Consider the following 19,484-nt stretch of genomic DNA (forward strand, 5'->3'; position numbering starts at 1 on the left):
ATCTTAAGTTTTAAACTTTCAGTTATAAGAGTTACTCTTATTTTGCCACCCATAATACATAATAATTGACATTTAAAGTCGCAAATATCTTTATTACATACCGTAATTATGAAAGTAATGTAAGCACGTGAATTTAAAATGTGGGCTCAGGAAGAAAATAACCCACAGTCAACCACTCTAATGCAATCATTCTTTTATTTCTTTTCACACGCATGTTTTCAGTTAGTTAAAACAATGACGTTTGTACAGTTTAGTGTCATACTTTGTAATTAGTTAACATTTTATTGTATGGTTTTTCTATGTTGTGATGGTCTCCTCAGCCCTCTTTTTTTATAACCATCATTTCAGTTGGCTACATATTATTCTATTCAGGTGCCACACTATAATTTACTTAAATAATCCCCTAATGGTGAGCATTTGGAATATATCTAATATTTAAGCCTGATAAACAAGACTTCTAGGAGCATCTTTGTATTTATAGCGTTTAACATATTTTGTTTAACCTAATAGTGGAATTATTTATCTATTATAGAAAATGTATCATTCTGCCCAGACCCATGTCTAATAGACTAAATCTATCCATATCTATTATTACTTTACTGAGATAGCTAAATTTTGAAACCCTAACATCAGGCAAGGGTACGGCCAGTTAGTGTATTGGGAACAGACAATTTTCTACAATGTTAAATATAGTAACAAATTTACTCAAAGTGTCCTTTTGAGCACTATGTCAAGTACTATTCCTGACATACTAAGAAGACAGCAATGACCAAGGGAGCCACCATTCCTGTCTTGATGGAGCTTTCTTTAGTATAGAAGCTATGGATCAGTCTATAGAGTGGCCAGTACTTTGGATGGGGAAATAGATGTCCTATGGAAATACATAGATAGGGCTCCGCCCCTACTCCCAGAGTCTTGTAGAGCTTCCTAGAAGACATAGCATTTAAATAAGTCCTAAAGAATAAGGAAAGAGAAAAAAAAAAGTGGTGTAGGAAAAGAAGGTAAGTATACTTCAAGCAGAGCTAATGGCACATTGAAAGACCACTAAGCAAGGGAGCTCATGTACATAAAAAATGAAAAGAAAGCAGTGTGCCTGGAGAGAGGATTGTGTGTAGGACTAGTTTAACATTTCTTTTGCCTTTTGCTTAACATTCATCAACAATTGGATTTAATCCTTGATTTATCTACTGAGTTGATAATCCAAACTTTATTTCCCACAAAAGTATTCCTGTCCTAATACAAGGCATTTAATTAGAGGTCAGTTAAACTTAACCCTTGCCAGCATCGGATGGTATCAGTTAGGTTATTGTAACAGCAGAAGAATTAAAAAAGATATTATTTATGTCTATAATGATCATTTCAAGATCTATGGCGGGGTTTGAGGGAAACCCCCAGGGGAAGTTCTGTTCAAAGAGATCTCCCATAATTATTTTCCTGAGAACTGAAATTCCTATTGTTTCTTTCTCCTTTGGCTTAAAAATATTGAAAGCTCTTATTAATTTGTAAATTTATTAGTGGAAAGGATTACACATTCTATTCCTTTCAGCCGTAAACACTTTGTAATAAATTATTTTTTCAAAGAGTTTTGTCCTTAAAGAATGGATCACAGTAGAGTTAAATTCTGATTGTGAATTTTGAGACTGTTTCATTCTGATTGTGAATTTTGAGACTGAAACAATCCCTAAAAATTGTTTCTTTTTGGAATGTGAAAACCCAGGTGTGGGTATTAAACTTCTGGAAGCCTTGGGAAATAGGGGTGGAGAGTGGAAAGAAAATATTAGCCCTGGGGTGCCAGGGTGGCTCAGTCGGTTAAGTGCCCGGCTCTTAATCTCAGCTCAGGTCTTGATCTCATGGTCATGAGTTCAAGCCCCAGGCTGGGCTCCACACTGGGTGTGGAGCCTACTTAAAAAAAAAAAGAAGAGCAAGAAGATATTAGCCCCAAAAGATGATGAAATAGTTCCAAATCATACTCTCTGCACAAATTTTCCTAATCCCAGCCCTGTGCCCAGTAGCCGTTCTAGAGGAAAGTAGAAAATACCTTTGCAATATAAATCCTTTTAAACATAAATGTGAGACTTTTTTTGCTGCATGGCCCATTACTCAATATCACGCAGACCAACAGAATCATGTTTTCCTTTATACTCTTTGGCGACTAGGCTCTGTATTAGGAGGCACACCCTGTGTCTTAAAGAGTCACGAAGAGTTGCACCAGGTGGCAAGAGTAGTGATTAATACATTTGCTGGCACCAAAATTAGGTGGAGCAATCGAGTTTTGATTTGGTTATAGCAATCATCATAGCTAATATTTCCTATCTTATGACATTTTCAGTCTACTATTTAAGTACTGTGGCCGTCATTTGACTGTTTATGAATATTCTGATTCTCCTCTTTCAGGGTATGTTGTAGTGATTTCACTCCTTGCTTCTTTAAGATAATGACTTACTTTGGCCAGTGACATAAGAATGAAAGTGATGTCTGTCTCTTTCAGATGGAAGCCTTAACCAGGGGAAGAGGGGATCAAATGGGCTTGAATCACACAGATTTAGCAGCCATTGGGAAAAGTGGAATTGTGGGGACTACTGAATGAAGAATAAATTCTTGTAGCCAAAGCAATGAAAATGGACAGTTACACATCAGGATTTTTTTCTGGCCACGCTCCACTTGTTCTGTGAAAAAGCCAGCATCCGTCAAATTCTTCCAAAGTCGTCCTGAAAGTTCTCAGGAAACTCTTGCCGTGTGTTGCAGCCAAATCTTTTGAGTTCAGTGTGCCATCTGTGATCTTCTCTTTGGCTGCAAATCACTATGGCAATGACAAGGAACAAAGAAGCAGCTCTTTCAACAGTGCACGTTAGAAGCGTTCTTGCCACCGTACTCGATTGCTGAGCCAAATCGCAAAGCCGTATGCTCAGGGCAGTGGCACCTAAACCAAATTTTGACTGTTGCAGTTAATACAAATGCCCCCTCTCGTTGTTACGGAAGCTTCTAGCATCATATAGACATGCATTGGACTCCCAGAAATCTCACCTATGTTAGTTTTTATTCATTTTTTAATTCTAGTCCTGTCTCTTAGTACAAATATGAGGTCCTGGTAGCTCGACCAGAGTGACAGACAGAAAGGGGACTATGCTGTGAATCATCCTTACCTCTGTCCTGGCACTGAGTACTCCAAATAAACCAGTGCATCTAAAAGGACAATAATGGGGGCGCCTGGGTGGCTCAGTTGGTTAAGCGACTGCCTTCGGCTCAGGTCATGATCCTGGAGTCCCGGGATCGAGTCCCGCATCGGGCTCCCTGCTCGGCAGGGAGTCTGCTTCTCCCTCTGACCCTCCTCCCTCTCCTGCTCTCTGTCTCTCATTCTCTCTCTCTCAAATAAATAAATAAAATCTTTAAAAAAATAAAAGGACAATAATGGGGGCTATTTTTTTTGTAATCGCTGTTGCGGAAGGACAGCCACAAACCCTCTAAGCCAGTTGACCAATGCATGTGGTACAGACTGTGTCTCCAAAATGCAGTCTTCACTTCTCTATTTAGTAGCAAAATTTGAGTTTTACCTGGCACACGGACCTTAAAGTCCTACATGGCTTTTAACGGGAGGGAGGGAAGTCTCTTCCATTTCTTCTTTTCCCATCACATCTGGTTGGATTGGAGACGTAATGCTGAGACCTTGAGCAGCCACCTCAGACTACAAGGCAGAGAAGCCCCACATTGATGGAGCAAGAGGCTACAAGAAGCATGAGTCCTTGACACTGTGAAACTGCTCTCTGTCTTGAATTGTTTTCACTCAGACTATTAAATGAGACATACATACATTTCTACCTAAGTGAACCTATTGTTCTTTTCTTTTTTTAATAGCAGATACGTTTGTAGCCTAACTACTACAATAAGAAAATGAAGACAATGAAAAGAAAGCTACCGAAGATTTGGGGGAGAACTGGAAAGATTAGAGTTCTTTTGGGGTAAGAGATACTTAAGGTAAAGCAAGAAATTAAAAATGCATTGTTGACAAAGTTACACCACCCTGTGTTTATTCAGTAATGGGAGAAGCAAGTGGGTGGTTTCCCCAAAAGAATACACATTAGTTAACTTACTCTAATTTTGTAACCCCTATCCTCAATATGGGACATCAAAAGATGCTTTTCAATAGCTACCTGATGAATTTCAATAGCTAACTTCACGTTCTGAGCCCAACCGTGGGAAATAACTGATCCTCTCTTTCCTCAGAATTGTTTCATTAGAAGAATAAGACAGTAGAAGAAACACTTCAGCATCTTTTCTATCTCTACATTCCCCTATTGCCCACTTCTGTGCCAGGGGCTAAAAACCAACTTGCTACAGTCTTCAGAGTCCATTTCCTTTCTGCCAGCACATGAGTGAATGCTCTCTACTCCCAGAAGACTCGCAGCCATCGAATTCCCATACCCCAGGCCCAGTGGCTCTCCACAGGCCACGGGCTACAAAAGATGGGATCTGCCTCTGGGCTGACTGACTGAAGCCCAGTCCTGAATGGATCACCTTAGTTCATATAATAAATAAGAACTGCTTGGTTGGGGCGCCTGGGTGGCTCAGTTGGTTAAGCGGCTGCCTTCGGCTCAGGTCATGATCCTGGAGTCCCGGGATCGAGTCCCGCATCGGGCTCCCTGCTCAGCAGGGGGTCTGCTTCTCCCTCTGCCCTCTTCCCTCTCGTGCTCTCTGTCTCTCATTCTCTCTCGCTCAAAAAAAAAAAAAAAAAAAAAAAAGAACTGCTTGGTTATAGTTCCCAAAAAACTTGACCAACGGTGACTTAAGCCATCATGATATTTATTATCCCAGTAAAATAAGAAGTCTAGAGGTAGGAGGTTCTAAAATTACTGAACTTCACTGGCATTATGACATCATCAAATACATACGTGCTCTCCACTCTTCTCCTTTGCTCTTCTCAGCATTGGTTTTCATTCCTCTTCAGTACAAGATGGCAGATGCAGCCCCATACTCACATCCCTCTTCAATCCCATTCGAAAGCAGGAAGCTGCAGGAAGTACAGGAAGCAGCTTTCTCTTTGCACCCTTCTGGCCAAATCAAGGAAGAAAATCCTTGCTAACTCAAATTGTGCTCCTCAGGTCACAGCGTCATGCCTCACCTGGGAACTAATTAAAATGCAACGTCCCGGGCGCCTGGGTGGCTCAGTCGTTAAGCGTCTGCCTTCGGCTCAGGTCATGATCCCAGGGTCATGGGATCGAGCCCCACATCGGGCTCCCTGCTCGGCGGGAAGCCTGCTTCTCCCTCTCCCATTCCCCCTGCTTGTGTTCCTGCTCTCGCTATCTCTCTCTCTGTCAAATAAATAAATAAAATCTTTAAAAATAAATAAATAAAATGCAACGTCCCTAGCCCCATCCTGATTACCGATTCAGATTCTGTATATTAACAAGATCCTCAGGTGATTCGCACATACAGTAAAATTTGAGACACACTGCTCTAATGCACTTCTTATGTCTTTTTAGCCAGAGCTTAACGACATGGCTGTCCCCAGGTGGAAAGGAGGAAGGGAAAGTAATTTTCTTCCTTCCTTCCTTTCTTTCTTTTTTTTTCTTTCTCTTTCTTTCTTTCTTTCTTTCTTTCTTTCTTTCTTTCTTTCTTAAGAAATAGGAAATAGCAAACGAAGTAGGGAAAGTCTGTTGATGGGACAATTCCCAGGATCTACCATGGTACTTCTCCAGGGTCAGGGTGGTGCGGAATGCCGTGCTCCCTGTAGTTCATTACTACTCACTGTGGATCTCTACGTCCGTGTAGCCTCTGACACCTGCCCACAGAATGAAGGCCTGGCCCATCCGCAGTATTTTTAACAGCAGGTTGAGACTTTACCCATGTGATTTGGGAAAGGTTTCTCACTTTTACGATCTTGAGGTTTAAGAGTGCTGTGTAACCTAGGAGAATTCAAAGGAAAAACATTAAAGCCAGTATAATGGGAGGGAAGCTGAAAATCGTAAAAGAGCAGATTTTTTTTTTTTCAGTTGGTTTAAAATGTGTTTTCACTAGAGCCGCTGACAAAATCTATTTTCACGTACATCTTTTTCTCTGCTTTGCATTGGTTTTCTGGTCTTACCGAGAATTTACTGAGCAGGGTATTTGTAAACAGGAAGGAATTGGCTTTGAGGATTTTGGTCTAATTTTAAAGACGAAAATTGGGCAGTGGAAGGGTTGAGCCATGAATAAGCTAAGCCTTCTTAAGCATTCCATAAAGTAAAATTCTAAAAAGCTTTTCAATGATACAAAGTAATATGACGTAAGGTTAAAACGGAATATAGAAAAAAATCAGAAAATAAAGGAATGATGTCAGGAGACTTCTCAATCTTGGGGCAAGGACCTTGTAAATGCCGATTTAAGCCGATTACGGTTGGACTTCCTGGTGATTATGTGATGATTTACACACAGTAGCATAAAAATAACAGATGTCTTTTTTGGTCTCCACATACCTCTGTACATTTATTTGAAGACTTCGAAATCACTGCTCTTTCCCAGGGGTGACTTAAAGGGCATTTTGAGAATGGGTTTGGGCGACCTTCCCATCTCTTCCCAACAAAATCTTTACTTGTTTAATTCAACGGAAGAGGTATGCTCCCAATAAACTTATTTTTCTGTTGCCTCACCTTTTTGATATGATAGAAGACACTGAGTATAACTCCAGAGATAAAGAAATCTTTGTAGGGAAAAACCAGAATAAACTTCAATATAGACATAGCTGCTTGATTTCAGAAATGCTGCAGACACACTCAATAGTGTGTCCTTAAAACAAAAGTGCAAGTGAATCAGTGGTTGTATGCAGGCAAGCGAAGAGTTGGAGGACGTGTCACTTCTTACAACATTTGGCATGTTTTAAGTGCACATAGTTCTCATCGAATTGGCTGGGAGGCCCCTACAGAGATCTGCTGGCAGACTGTGGTGCCCACTAAAACAACTGAGACTTTCAATAAAAATTCATGCCATGGGTGCCAAAGCAAACTTGTGAAAATTGTCCACTTTTAGGCAACCCGGACAAAAACCTTAGGAGGGCTGAAGTCACTGTTTAAAAGGGTCTCCATAAGAGCCAAGAGAAATGTATCCCTGATTTATATGAATACAGATTCTTGTAAATGGTAAAGCCACAGCGAGCCAAATTTGATTTCGTACCTGGAACCTGGATCTGGCTCCGCCTGACCTGGCTAGTGAAAACAGTGGGGCTCCTTGGTCCTCGTTCCCAGAGATGCTAAATGGAGATGTCAAGAAGATGGTGAAACTGGATTTTAAATTTAGCAGTTTGGTGATGAATTGGGGATTTGGGGGAGTCCTGTTTTTATTCTTTCAGATTGACTGTGGTCATTGAACTGAAAGGAAAATAATATTTTCAACAAAGCAAGAAAGCAAGTTCAATTACGAAACTGGAAGCCTTAAGAAAATATTGGTTTTTTTTTTTTTTTCTTTTTCTGGTATTTGAGTTCCAGAGTCTCGTCAAATGGGAGTTGTGTCCAGTCTGCTCCGTGGTAAATCAGAATGTCACCACTTGACCTTGGCAAAGTTACCTGGTAATGAGGATGAAAGGTGTATGGAACAATTTGTGTCTATCTGAGTCAGTGAGTTTTCCTTCAACAGCACAAATGTGTCATCTGTTTTGTCGTGGCTCCTCTTGAGCAATAGAAGCTGCAGTGGCCATGAAGAGGAATGGGAAGGGCACCCGCCTGTGGGTCATGAGGCAGGATTCCCACATAGCTATGTGACTGTCAATGCATAGGCTTTCTGGAAGGATGCAAAAGAAACTGGTAACACATGTTGCTGCTGGAGTAGGTCCTGGAGTGGGAACCTGGTGAGTCAGAGGTGGGAAAAGAATTTACTTTTTCATGTGTGCTCTTTTTTCATTTTTTGGTGCCATATATATATATATATGGAGGAGAGCGCTTTCTTTCCAGAACAGGCAGGGTCAGCTCTAGACTCTCTGGGCATTCAGAGGAGAGCGCTTTCTTTCCAGAACAGGCAGGGTCAGCTCTAGACTCTCTGGGCGTTCAGAGGAGAGCGCTTTCTTTCCAGAACAGGCAGGGTCAGCTCTAGACTCTCTGGGCGTTCAGAGGAGAGCGCTTTCTTTCCAGAACAGGCAGGGTCAGCTCTAGACTCTCTGGGCGTTCAGAGGAGAGCGCTTTCTTTCCAGAACAGGCAGGGTCAGCTCTAGACTCTCTGGGCGTTATATATATATATATATATACTCTGGGATATATATATATCCCATTCAAGAAAGCATATGCATATTACATATGTATGTGTGTATATGTATACACACATATATGTGTATTGCTCATTGAAAAAAAAATCAATGTAGTATCAAAAGACAGAGTGAGCAAACAAAGGCCATATCCTTCTTGGCTCTCCATTGCACTGGATGGATAATTTTCTCCCTCTGAACCTTAAATGACTCTTCTAAAATGAAGTGGGGTAAATTTAGACTACAGAAAATGCTAATGTTTGTTAAAGCAGGGACTCCCAAACCATAGAAAATAAACATACCCATTTTGAGTCTGATACTGGAGAGATCATGTCTTGTTAACAACATGAACCCCACTAGCCGAAAAGTTCAAAATTCAGTGGTTGTGTTAGAACAGCTGCTCTGAGAAGGAGCATTCGGGAAGAGGGGGAGAAGTTGCTAGGAGCAGAAGCTGGGGGGGGGGGGCAGGAGAGCAGTGTGGCTAAAGGCTCATGGGGGATAACAGACAACTTGGTCACGACCAAGTTTACCTGACTGGGATCATCACCTCTCAAAAGCCCCTGCCAGTCTGTGCTTTATCTAGGAGTGAATTTCAGTACGGCTGCCCTTGACCAGCCCAGCTGAACTTGTCTTAATATCTTCCTGTAACTGGGCTCTGGCCTCGTTCCTCAGCATATGCACTTGCCCACACTTTATGGCTCCTAGCTGTATTCCTGCCCACTCTAATTCCATTACAACTTGCATGGGGGAAGACTAATCTCCCTCCTCTGTCCCTGCACTTTCTCTAACTGGCTTTGACATTGCAAAAGTGATTTTACACTTAGTCACATACGACTGAATGTCTGCCGCCTAGCTGCTTGGAGTAGATGATGTGGAAAAGAGTATAGACTTTGAAGTCAGGCAGGCAGGGCCTGTGTTCACATTTCCAAGGTGTCCTCACTTGTTGGCTGCAGAAATATGACTAAGCTACTTAGGCTTTCTGTACCTGCTGCTTCATTTGTAATGTAATCCCTTAGTTATGCACCATGAGTCTGAAAAGAGCCTGTTGACCCTGCCTGTTCTGGAAAGAAAGCGCTCTCCTTTGAACGCCCAGAGAGTCTAGAGCTGACCCTGCCTGTTCTGGAAAGAAAGCGCTCTCCTCTGAACGCCCAGAGAGTCTAGAGCTGACCCTGCCTGTTCTGGAAAGAAAGCGCTCTCCTCTGAACGCCCAGAGAGTCTAGAGCTGACCCTGCCTGTTCTGGAAAGAAAGCGCTCTCCTCTGAACGCCCAGAGAGTCTAGAGCTGACCCTGCCTGTTCTGGAAAGAAAGCGCTCTCCTCTGAACGCCCAGAGAGTCTAGAGCTGACCCTGCCTGTTCTGGAAAGAAAGCGCTCTCCTCTGAACGCCCAGAAAGTCTAGAGCTGACCCTGCCTGTTCTGGAAAGAAAGCGTTCTCCTCTGAACGCCCAGAAAGTCTAGAGCACGAGGCTTAACCTTGGCACTACTGACATTTTGAACCAGGTAATTCCTTGCTATTGGGGGCATATTATGTGGTGCACTGTATAATGTTTAGCTGCATCCCTGACCTCTACCCACAGATGCTGGTGGCACTCCCGCCAACCCCATATGTGACCACCCAGAATAACTCTAGACATTGCCAAACGTCCCTGAGGTGGAGGGACGGATCATTACCAGTTCAGAAGTAATGATTCAAGCGCCTGGTTGACTCAGTCATTAAGCGTCTGCCTTCGGCTCAGGTCATGGTCCCAGGGTCCTGGGATCGAGCCCCTCATCGGGATCCCTGCTCGGCGGGAAGCCTGCTTCTCCCTCTCCCACTCCCCCTGCTTGTGTTCTCTCTCTCACTGTGTCTCTCTCTGTCAAATAAATAAAATCTTTAAAAAAAAAAAAGAAGTAATGATTCAGAGGATGATTTTCCTATCAACTTTTATTTTGATTCATATAGTCAGACGAGGATTGGTATTTGGACCAACCCGAGTTGTCATTTCCTGGTGTCCCTTACCATGTATCCTCAATCTAGCTTCATTAAGTACCTTGCGAGGGCAATGGGGACGTGGTCTGCTATACTCTGAAAGCTAACGGCTTCATCGTAAGGCACGGTCTGCCTCTACCATGAGCCTCTACAAGGCAAACAAACTTGGTCTTGCTGATACGGGTCTATTCTTTGGTAAAGCTTTCATGAGTTAGCACTCTAACCAAGTTTCTGTCTTAGCAAAGATCTGTGGTTAATCAGGGAGTGAAGACAGACAGAAAACTCCAACCTATCATAGCAGCGGGACAACCCAGTAGCCTATTGCCTGGCATAAGATGTGGTGCACAAAAGAGTGACCTCTCTTCTTTCTTTCTAGGTCTCAGAATACAGCATTCCTTACTGACATCTGACCAGCTGCCATGTCTCTCCTAACTCATCCAGGAACTGTGGGCCATGACTTAGGCTTTGCACTCTTCACTCCTTGACTGGATCGTATTTATATTCATCAAGACTTAAAGTTAGCCTGAGGAATGTGTATTTTTTGCTTAATCAATGGGGTGGTTAAGAGGAGAGAATTTCTAATGGGTTGGAGGGTGACCGTGTTAAATACATCAAAGTCGCCGAAGGTGATGGAGAGTGGAAAGACTCTTAGGTGAGTTGATTGGGATGCCACTGTTTAAATTCTAAGGAGATGCTTTAGGGAAAAAGGGGATAGAAACCAGATGATAGGCCAAGACAGGGTAAAAACTGAAGGAAGTCATGAGAAGAGAGGCAGTGACTTAGACCATTCTTATCAGGAAGAGGGTAAGTGCACAGATTCTTGTCTCTTAAAATAGAGGACACCTGAGACTGTGTGAAGTCTGAGGGGAAGAAGCCGGTAGAATAGAAGAAATGAAAGGTGCTAGAGAGAAGGGACTAATCAGGGAAGCCCACTACCGGAGGAGAAATGCCCCTCCCTCTGAGACCTATGGAGAGAATGAGAATAAGAGGGCTCCTGGGTGGCTCAGTCAGTTAAGCGTCTGCCTTCGGCCCAGGTCGTGATCCCAGGGTCCTGGGATCAAGTCCCACATCGGGCTCCCTGCTCAGCGGGGAGCCTGCTTCTCCCTCTCCCTCTGCTGTTCCCCCTGCCTGAGCTCTCTCTCTGTGTGTCAAATAAATAAAAATTTTTAAAAAGAATGAAAATAAGAGGGAATCCTCTTATAACTTACGGTTTTCAATTTAGAGTTTGAAATGCCCTTCATGGAAAGGTAAAATATGAGACTGTTATCAGCCATGAACACTCTAATTTAAACCAGCTTTGAAAATCTGTGGGCAATAAACTGGTGATTAAGTATTTATTAAATATTTATTGTTCACATGCCATAAAGCATTGGACTCCTGCCAGTTCTCTGAAAAGAGAAGCAAAATTATTTCAAAATGTTTATATTACATTAAGTAGAAAACTTTAAGGATTAATCGGGGCTTAACATCTTGTAACTTTTAATTACCTTCAACCAAGCTAGTCACATCATCCTTTTTAACAAAGAAAGGTGTGTGCCCAGCTTGGTGGGTAAATATTTGTGGGCACCTAGTATGTACAAGTTCTGTGTTTGGCTGGGTGTGGTGGGTATTGAAAAAGAGGAAGAGAAGCAAGATGGAGGGGTGTGTCAGGACGTTCTGGAGAGAGCCAGAACTTGTGAAGTGTTGTCCAGATTCACAGCAGATATTTAAAACCGAGAATCGAAGGCCTTCGAGAGAGGAGGATTTCCAACACAGTGTACTACAAAATATTTTATAATCACTGGAGCGCCTAGATATAATACTAAAAAAGCATCCCCCATCCATAGGAAGGGAGATCAAAAGAAAGAAATCCTTCTCTCTGCCCTGGCAATGTTTTTCATTATGCCAAGGATAAAGCAAGAGAGTCCTTTGACAATTTTTTTTTTCCCATTGGAGTCTGAGTTTGAAATCTGTGGCACATAAACAAATAATTTAATGTCCTCTGCCTCATCAATTTAAAAAAGTCAGGCCAATTATGTACTTCTGCCTGAAGACGGTTGGCTGGACTAGAGGCTATATTCTAAAGCCCACTTCAGCTCCAAAAGTTCTGGTTCTATGGTAAACCACTCAAGTGCATAGAAAATATCATACCCTTATTGGCCTCTGCAAACAAATCCATTTTTCTCTTGCACACAGTTGAAGGGCAATTTGCTCTGCTTTTTGTTTTGGCAATTTAGGAAGGTTTCCATGGTTTCTATGTCCTCTTGGTCGCTTTTTCTGTGTATCAGCTTAACTATAGATTATCGGAGGCCAGCCTTGTCAGCTCTTTGGATGTATGTCCCTCAGGCATGCATTCCATGGAGGCAGTATAAATGGGCTTTGGGGGTGACATAACTTTAGATAATACATTGGTTTATGGCCCACCATGGGGCCATAATGCATAAACAGATATCAAGTTTATCTGTGGTATTAAAATCTCCTGGTTGGGGGTGATATGAAAATTATATATATATATATATAAAATGATTTGGAGAGAGAGCAATAATGAAAAAAGAAAGGTTGAGGAACACTGTCCTGGGGCAAGGAGTCCTCGGGTGTTTAAGACGTGTTGCGCAAGACTCTGGTGCATCAAATATACTTTATTTTTTAAGTTTAAAAAGTCTGTATTTAACGCATTTCCTGTGCCCTTTCTAATCTACCACAGGACACTTTCTGCAAATGTTTAAATTTAGACCTCTTCAAATTCGCTGCAGCGTATAAAACCCTTTCCTTGTGATAAAAGTTGTAGCTTGGAAAACAACTCTCTTGAGATCAGACTGTCCTGTGTGGCAATCTGACAGTGAGGTCTTGCAGGAGGCCATGAAAGGGGAGTCCTCAGGTATCAGCAAGACCCACATTTCAGTCCCAGCCTTGCTTTGGGGTTAGCCTTGCAACTAGGGGCAAGTTGCTTAAAGCCTCTAAACCCGGTTCCTCATCTGTAGAACAAGGATACTCATGCTTCACCTGGTAGGGTTGTGAAAGGGTTTGAGCTAATGGACTCTTGCTGTTTCTGAGTCAGGCAGAAAGGCAAAGTGAACCATAACTGGGTAGAAGAGAACAGGACGCCCAGGGGACCTATTTTGCCAAACTTCACAAATATCCTGTTTGAGTTCCTGCTGCTACCATTAAAAAAAAAAAAAAAAAAAATCTTGCACGCAGAATGTAGCCCCTGTCCAGTATAAAGAATGAAGTATACAAAAGTATTATAAGTCGCTTTCAGAGAGGGACTTGGATTTTGCATCATTGAAGGGACGTCAGGACCTTCGGAGAAACCAGCAAGGAGCCGTATTTCTCCTGCTCCATAAAAATCACCGTGATTTATTCCTTTAATGAAAAAGTCAGGGGCTTGTGCGGGCACAACAGCTGTGATTTTATGAAGGGAACAGAAACCAGATTCCTTGTGGTGGGGCTGTTGCCACAAGGGGTCAGATCTCGATTATTGGTGGAGCCCGGCATCACCCCACAGGGATACAAACATGAATGGACAGCCAAGAGCTTGAAATTACTCTCAATTTTTGTAGGTGAGAAAAGCTCATGCAAACCCAAACCGGACTAAGTCTGTTGAAGGAAGTGCTGTCTTTGATCTGAGGTTGAGCTGAGTACCCGGCGAGGGAAAAGAAAATGGACCACAGTTCCCTCGCATCTTTTTTTTTTAAATTTTTTAATTGTTATGTTAATCACCATACATTACATCATTAGTTTTAGATGTAGTGTTCCATGATTCATTGTTTGTGCATAACACCCAGTGCTCCATGCAGAACGTGCCCCCCTCAATACCCATCACCAGGCTAACTCATCCTCCCACCCCCCTGCCCTCTAGAACCCTCAGTTTGTTTTTCAAAGTCCATCGTCTCTCATGAGGTCCCTTGCATCTTAAACGGGTTGCTGGTTGTCCACTCAGCACGTGTGAGCACTTTCCCTGTTGCTGTGAATCAAGGGCTTTGCTCCTCGATGTTAAATATAGGGATGGGTAAATATTTCGGATTCATCAGCCTTCAAGTATTCTTCAGCTATTTTAGTTTTGAGCAAACAGAATACATCGTGCTGAGCACATTCTCCCTCAATTTTTTTTTAAGGACCGTGTGTGCTTAATGGGAAATGGAATCCATATGTTCCTGCTTCGTTTACACTTAAGTCATCAAAAGGTTGTGTTGTAAGAGCTATTTGATGTCCGAGATGCCTTTTGAGCTTGATCTTTCTGTCGTTTAAATATAAGCAGCTCAAAAGCGTTGGTCCCTTTAAAAGGCTGAGAAAGAGAGAGACCGAGAGAGACAGAGAGACCTGGGAAGGCCTGTTGGGCCAAGATGAAATAGATTTGAACACCCGGAAGTTCACTTTAAGCTGAAACTACAACCCCATGAATTTCACATGGGTCCCGAATTTGCAAGAAAACCAAGGCTCCTCAGCAGCCAGTTTCAGAAGCCGCTCTGATAAATGCAGAAAAGCTGCTGGTAAGTCAGCAAACCCACCAGAGAGGAGAGGGCTCTGAATGCGCCCTTAGCTGCCCAGCAGATGCATATGCCCGCTCCTGGAGGACCTATTATTTTCAGGCTTCCCCAGAGCAGTCTCTCCAGCCCGGATAAAGAACCCTTTGCCCTATTTAAGCACGGCGGTATCTGCTGTCCGTGTTTTCCCGGGCTGTCCTGCCCTAGGCCAGGGTTTCCTATCTGTTCTTCTGCCATCTGGCCCAAGTGGCTGGCCACTGAACGGAATACTGTGGGTGCATGTGCGATGGTGTTTATTTACTGGGCAATGTCTTTAGAGAAATATCTCACTGAGCTCACAGTAGGGCCGAGAAAACATGGAGTTTGGGTCAAGTACAAAATAGGTTAACGAGGGACCCACAAATTAGGAAACAGCCCGCTGTAAAACGAAGTTTTCTCACTCCCACGCTTAGTCACCTAAGGCACGCTCTTTCGTTTATCTGTGACATTTTAGGAAAGGTTTCAGGAGAACAACATCCAAACTGGAACTACGTTAGGTGATAGTATAATTGAAACATCATTAAATCTCTCTGTATAAATAGTCATCGTTGGAGCATTGCAGAATGTGAGGGTGCGGAGCTTCATCGTCCAGCAGGCTCTTTAGACATGAATTCAATAGAATTCACAGTCCTGTGAATCACCTGTATTTCCCAAATCAGTTATCTGGGGGCAAGAAACAGGGTTGTAGAATCCTAGAGGTCAGGGCGTATTTTTTCCCCCAACTCCTCATCTTAAGGAACATTTAGTAGGATCTTTTCAACATTATCCAGCAACTACTACTATAAACAGCTCAGTGTGCATTCTCTGAGTTAAGCACATGCACTCTCACACACGCACGTGCGAGCACACATGCAAGTTTGATGAGATCGGAGCATTTATTCTGTTTCGGAGCTTCTCTTCCCACAAATAGACTGTGTACTTTCCCCACGTTTGTAAACTGTTTTACAAACATGTAATAATCTCAAAAGCTTTAGTGTGTGCAGAGTATTTCATCACAAGAACGTACCACAATTAGCTTAATCTCTCAGTATTTTTAAATATGGGCCTTAAAAAAATCATTCTTTCAGATACATTTTAAAATGTTGACCTGAGTTCTTAAAGCTGTTTGCTGTAACTTGGGACACATTAGAAAATAAACTCCCCATAATGTCCACATCTTCATGGAGAACCTCCATCTGTCTCCCTAAGAGGCCAGGCTTCCTCACTATAGATCATGCTTTCTAAAGACCTTAGACAAGATCAGTAAGACAGTAAATTGTTTCTTTTTCTTCCTTAGAAAAAGAAAAAGTCGGTTCTACTCCGTTTCCTCCCTGAGAAGAGCCTTGTGACTTAAATTCATGCACCTCTCCTCCCTTGGAGTTCTGTCCGTTGGAGTCAACTTCCAAGAAATCTGAGATCCATACCTGTTGTACCGCTGGTTTCAGAGTCCCTCCACCCCTTGTTTTGGATTTTTCCAATCCGTTACCAGAGAGCTCAGTCCTGTCCCTTTTGTTGACAGGTTGCCGGGATACCTCCAGGCTTCAAAGGCTGGGGTTCCTCTTCCCGGTAGCCCACCGCGCAAACTCTAAGAACTCCTGCGGGAGGGCATGTGAATCGTGGAGCTCCCAGCTCTTCTGCTCCTGTTTCCACCAGCCCCCTCCCTGAGGGGCTCAGCAGGCCATGGTACAAGCTGAAGCAGAAGGGTGACAACAAATATTACCAGGTGAGGCTCTCTCAGAAGGCGTGCTTTTCCTCTGTTATCTAACGAATCAGTCAGTCTCCAACCTTACCTTTCCACTAATAATAGACTCTTATGTTAGGTCATCCTGATCTCCTCCACTTCTGTCTCACTAGTATGTCGTAAATACTTTCTCACTATAGAAAAGGAACCCCAAATAAAAATAATGAATCATGAAGTAAAAACCCGCAAGTACTGCTAAAACAAAGTAACAGGTATCATTTTACTTCATTGGATGATGCTGGAGGTAATGTGAATTATGGAGTCAATGTTTTAGGGGCTGAAAGAGAACTAAAACCAAATTCCATTTGAAAGGATAATATTATGTAAAGATTTTATTTATTTCTTTTTATTTGAGAGACAGAGAGAGAGAGAAAGAGTGGGGGGAGGCGAGGGGCAGAGGGAGAGGGAGAGAATCTCAAGCAGACTCTGCGTTGAGCACAGAGCCCGATGCAGGGCTCCATCTCACGACCCTGAGATCATGACCTGAGCCAAAACCAAGAGTCAGATGCGCAACTGGCTGAGTCACCCAGGTGCCCCAGGAATAATATTATTTAAATGTATAATTATCTAAAAATAATTATCTTGAAAGAAAGGCAGATAAAATGTTTTTACATTAATCCAGGATTATATGTTTATTAACCAAATTATCCTTGAAAGAAAAAGGGTGAGAAAGGCTATAGTTACTCAGTTGAGTGGGTGGATTTTTTTATTAATTGAGATAAAATGTACATGGCGAAATGTAACTGATCTTAAGTTCTTAAATTCAAGTGCTTAAAATCAGTGAGTTTGACAAATATATATAACCATGTAAACTATCACCTTCAGCAAGACACAGGACATTTCTATCATCCAGAAAGCATTCTCATATCCTTTCCAGTCCTTTGTCTATGAGCAATGAGTGTTCTGATTTCTATCACTAGAGAATAATTTGGCTGTCTGTGAACTTCATAGGAATAGACTCACACGGTATATATTCTTAGATCTGGCTTCTTTGGCTCAACAATGTTTTTGAGATTATTACATGTTACTGTGTATGTTACTAGTTCAATTCTTTTTATAGGTGCGTATTATTGCATTATAGGATTATTCCACATTTGTTTATCTCTTCTCCTATTCATTGGTATTTGGCTTGTTTCCACTTTGAGGGTCATATAACTAAAGCTGCTGTAACCACTCTTGAACAAGTTTCTTGGTAAACATATGGTTTCATGTATCTTAGATTCAGACCTAGCATTGAAATTGATGGTAGACGTATGCTTAACTTTATAATGGGTATGAAATGATATGGCACTGTGGTTATAATTTGCATTTCCCTGAATAATGAAGTTGAGCATTTTTACATGAGCTTGTTGGAGATTGCTAGCTCGCTTTTATTAACTATCTGGTTAACATTTCTTGTTCATTTTAGTTGTTTCTTTTCTTGTTTATATTATCTTCACTGATGTATAATTCGCATCCAGTAAAAGGCACACATTTTAAGTACACAGTTTGATGAGTTTTAACAAATGATTACATCCATCTACCCACCAATGTTATCAATATAAGAACATGCCAATTAGCCTTTATAGTACATTCTCCTCCCACCCACCCACCCACCCACAAGCAATCACCGATCTACTTTCTGTCCCTTAAAGATTAGCTTTGCCTGTTCATAGATGGAATAATTCAGCATCCTTTTTGTTTATTCAACAAAATATTTTTGAGTGGGATCTATATCACTGTATCAGAAGTTCGTTCATTTTTATTGTGGGGTAATATTCTATTCCATGAATGTGCCATAATTTGCTTACTCATTTACCTGTTGTTGTACACTTGTGTTGTTTCTTAAATTTTTCACTATTAAGCCTAAAAGCTGCTGTAAACATCTGTATATGTCTTTTGTGAGACATATGTTCTCACTTCTCTTGGGTGATTTTTTTAAAGATTTTATTTATTTAAGAGAGAGAGAGCAAGAGAGAGTGTGAGTGGAGCGGAGGGGCAGAGGCAGAGGGAGAAGCAGGCTCCCCGCTGAGCGGGGAGCCCGACATGGGGCTCAATCCCAGGACCCTGGGATCATGACCCAAGACGAAGGCAGTCGCTTAACCAACTGAATCACCCAGGTGCCCCTTGATGGTGGTTTTTAAAGAACAGGAGTTTCTAATTTATATGAAGGAAAAATTTTAAATTCTTTTCTTTTAAGTTTAGTGCTTTTTGCGTTTTGTCTGAGACGTCTTTGTGTCTCCTGAAGTCATAAAGACATTGTCCTTTGGTTTCTTCCTGAAGCTTTATAGTTTTTATACTTGTACATTTTATATATTAAAGTTTTTAAATTTAGTTCTGTGACCCACTTTGAACTAAGTTTCATGTGTGGTGAAAGAAGAGAGTTGGTATTAACTTTTTCCCTACATGTATCCAGTTGTTCTACCATCATTTGTTTAACAGATTTTCTTCCTTCCATTGAATTGTCTCAGCGTCTTGGTCAAAAACGAATTGACTGCATATGTGAATGAGCCATATATTTCTGGACACTTTTCTGTTACATAAACCTATTTTTCTATCTTTACAGGCATTGTTAATTTTTAATAAAGTGGCTCATCTTGGCTTATAAGTAGTGCAGCAAATATTAAAAACAAATATACAATGGAGCCCTTCCCTGACTTCTTGCCAGTGGAACTATGCACAAGAGTTTGAATTAGGTTGAGCATTTTTCCTTGCATGTTGTCCAGTTTTTTCCCTAGGCAATAATCTGATTTTAAGTGATTCTATAACAAGCAAAGCCCAAAAATATACAGTCAGAAATGTATTCAGGAATGATAATCGCAGCAAAAGAGATGCATTTTTCAAATGTATTTGTACAGAATGATACATGAACTTAATTCCCATTCATTCATTCAGTAATTTATTGAGTGTCTACTGTATTCCAGGCACGATTTTGGACAAAGAAAGAGGGGAGATTATTTCTTGGTTCAAATTTTTGCAAGGAAACGTTATTTATAATCTCTATTGCCTATTTAACAATGTATTCCTCACAATTATAGAGAAAAAAAATCTGTATCTGGTAAAGTAAACATCAGATTGAATGTCTTCATACATTCCTGTGAATTGACAGAAAA

At 41.6% G+C, this 19,484-nt stretch overlaps 1 non-coding gene across 1 annotated transcript in view; it reads left to right on the forward strand.

The window, feature by feature from the left end:
• Positions 1–19,484, forward strand: part of LOC123855674 (uncharacterized) — a 58,481-nt gene that overhangs the window by 23,302 nt on the left and 15,695 nt on the right. Inside the window, exons 3-5 of the transcript XR_010412962.1 lie at positions 3,853–3,956; positions 10,547–10,822; positions 15,949–16,374. This is a non-coding gene — a transcript (uncharacterized LOC123855674). The remainder of the gene's footprint in view (positions 1–3,852; positions 3,957–10,546; positions 10,823–15,948; positions 16,375–19,484) is intronic.

This window comes from Mirounga angustirostris, unplaced genomic scaffold, assembly GCF_029215605.1.
Source record: "Mirounga angustirostris isolate CCGP_5_RB_7025 unplaced genomic scaffold, mMirAng1.0.hap1 SCAF_7, whole genome shotgun sequence".
Lineage (NCBI taxonomy): Eukaryota > Metazoa > Chordata > Mammalia > Carnivora > Phocidae > Mirounga > Mirounga angustirostris.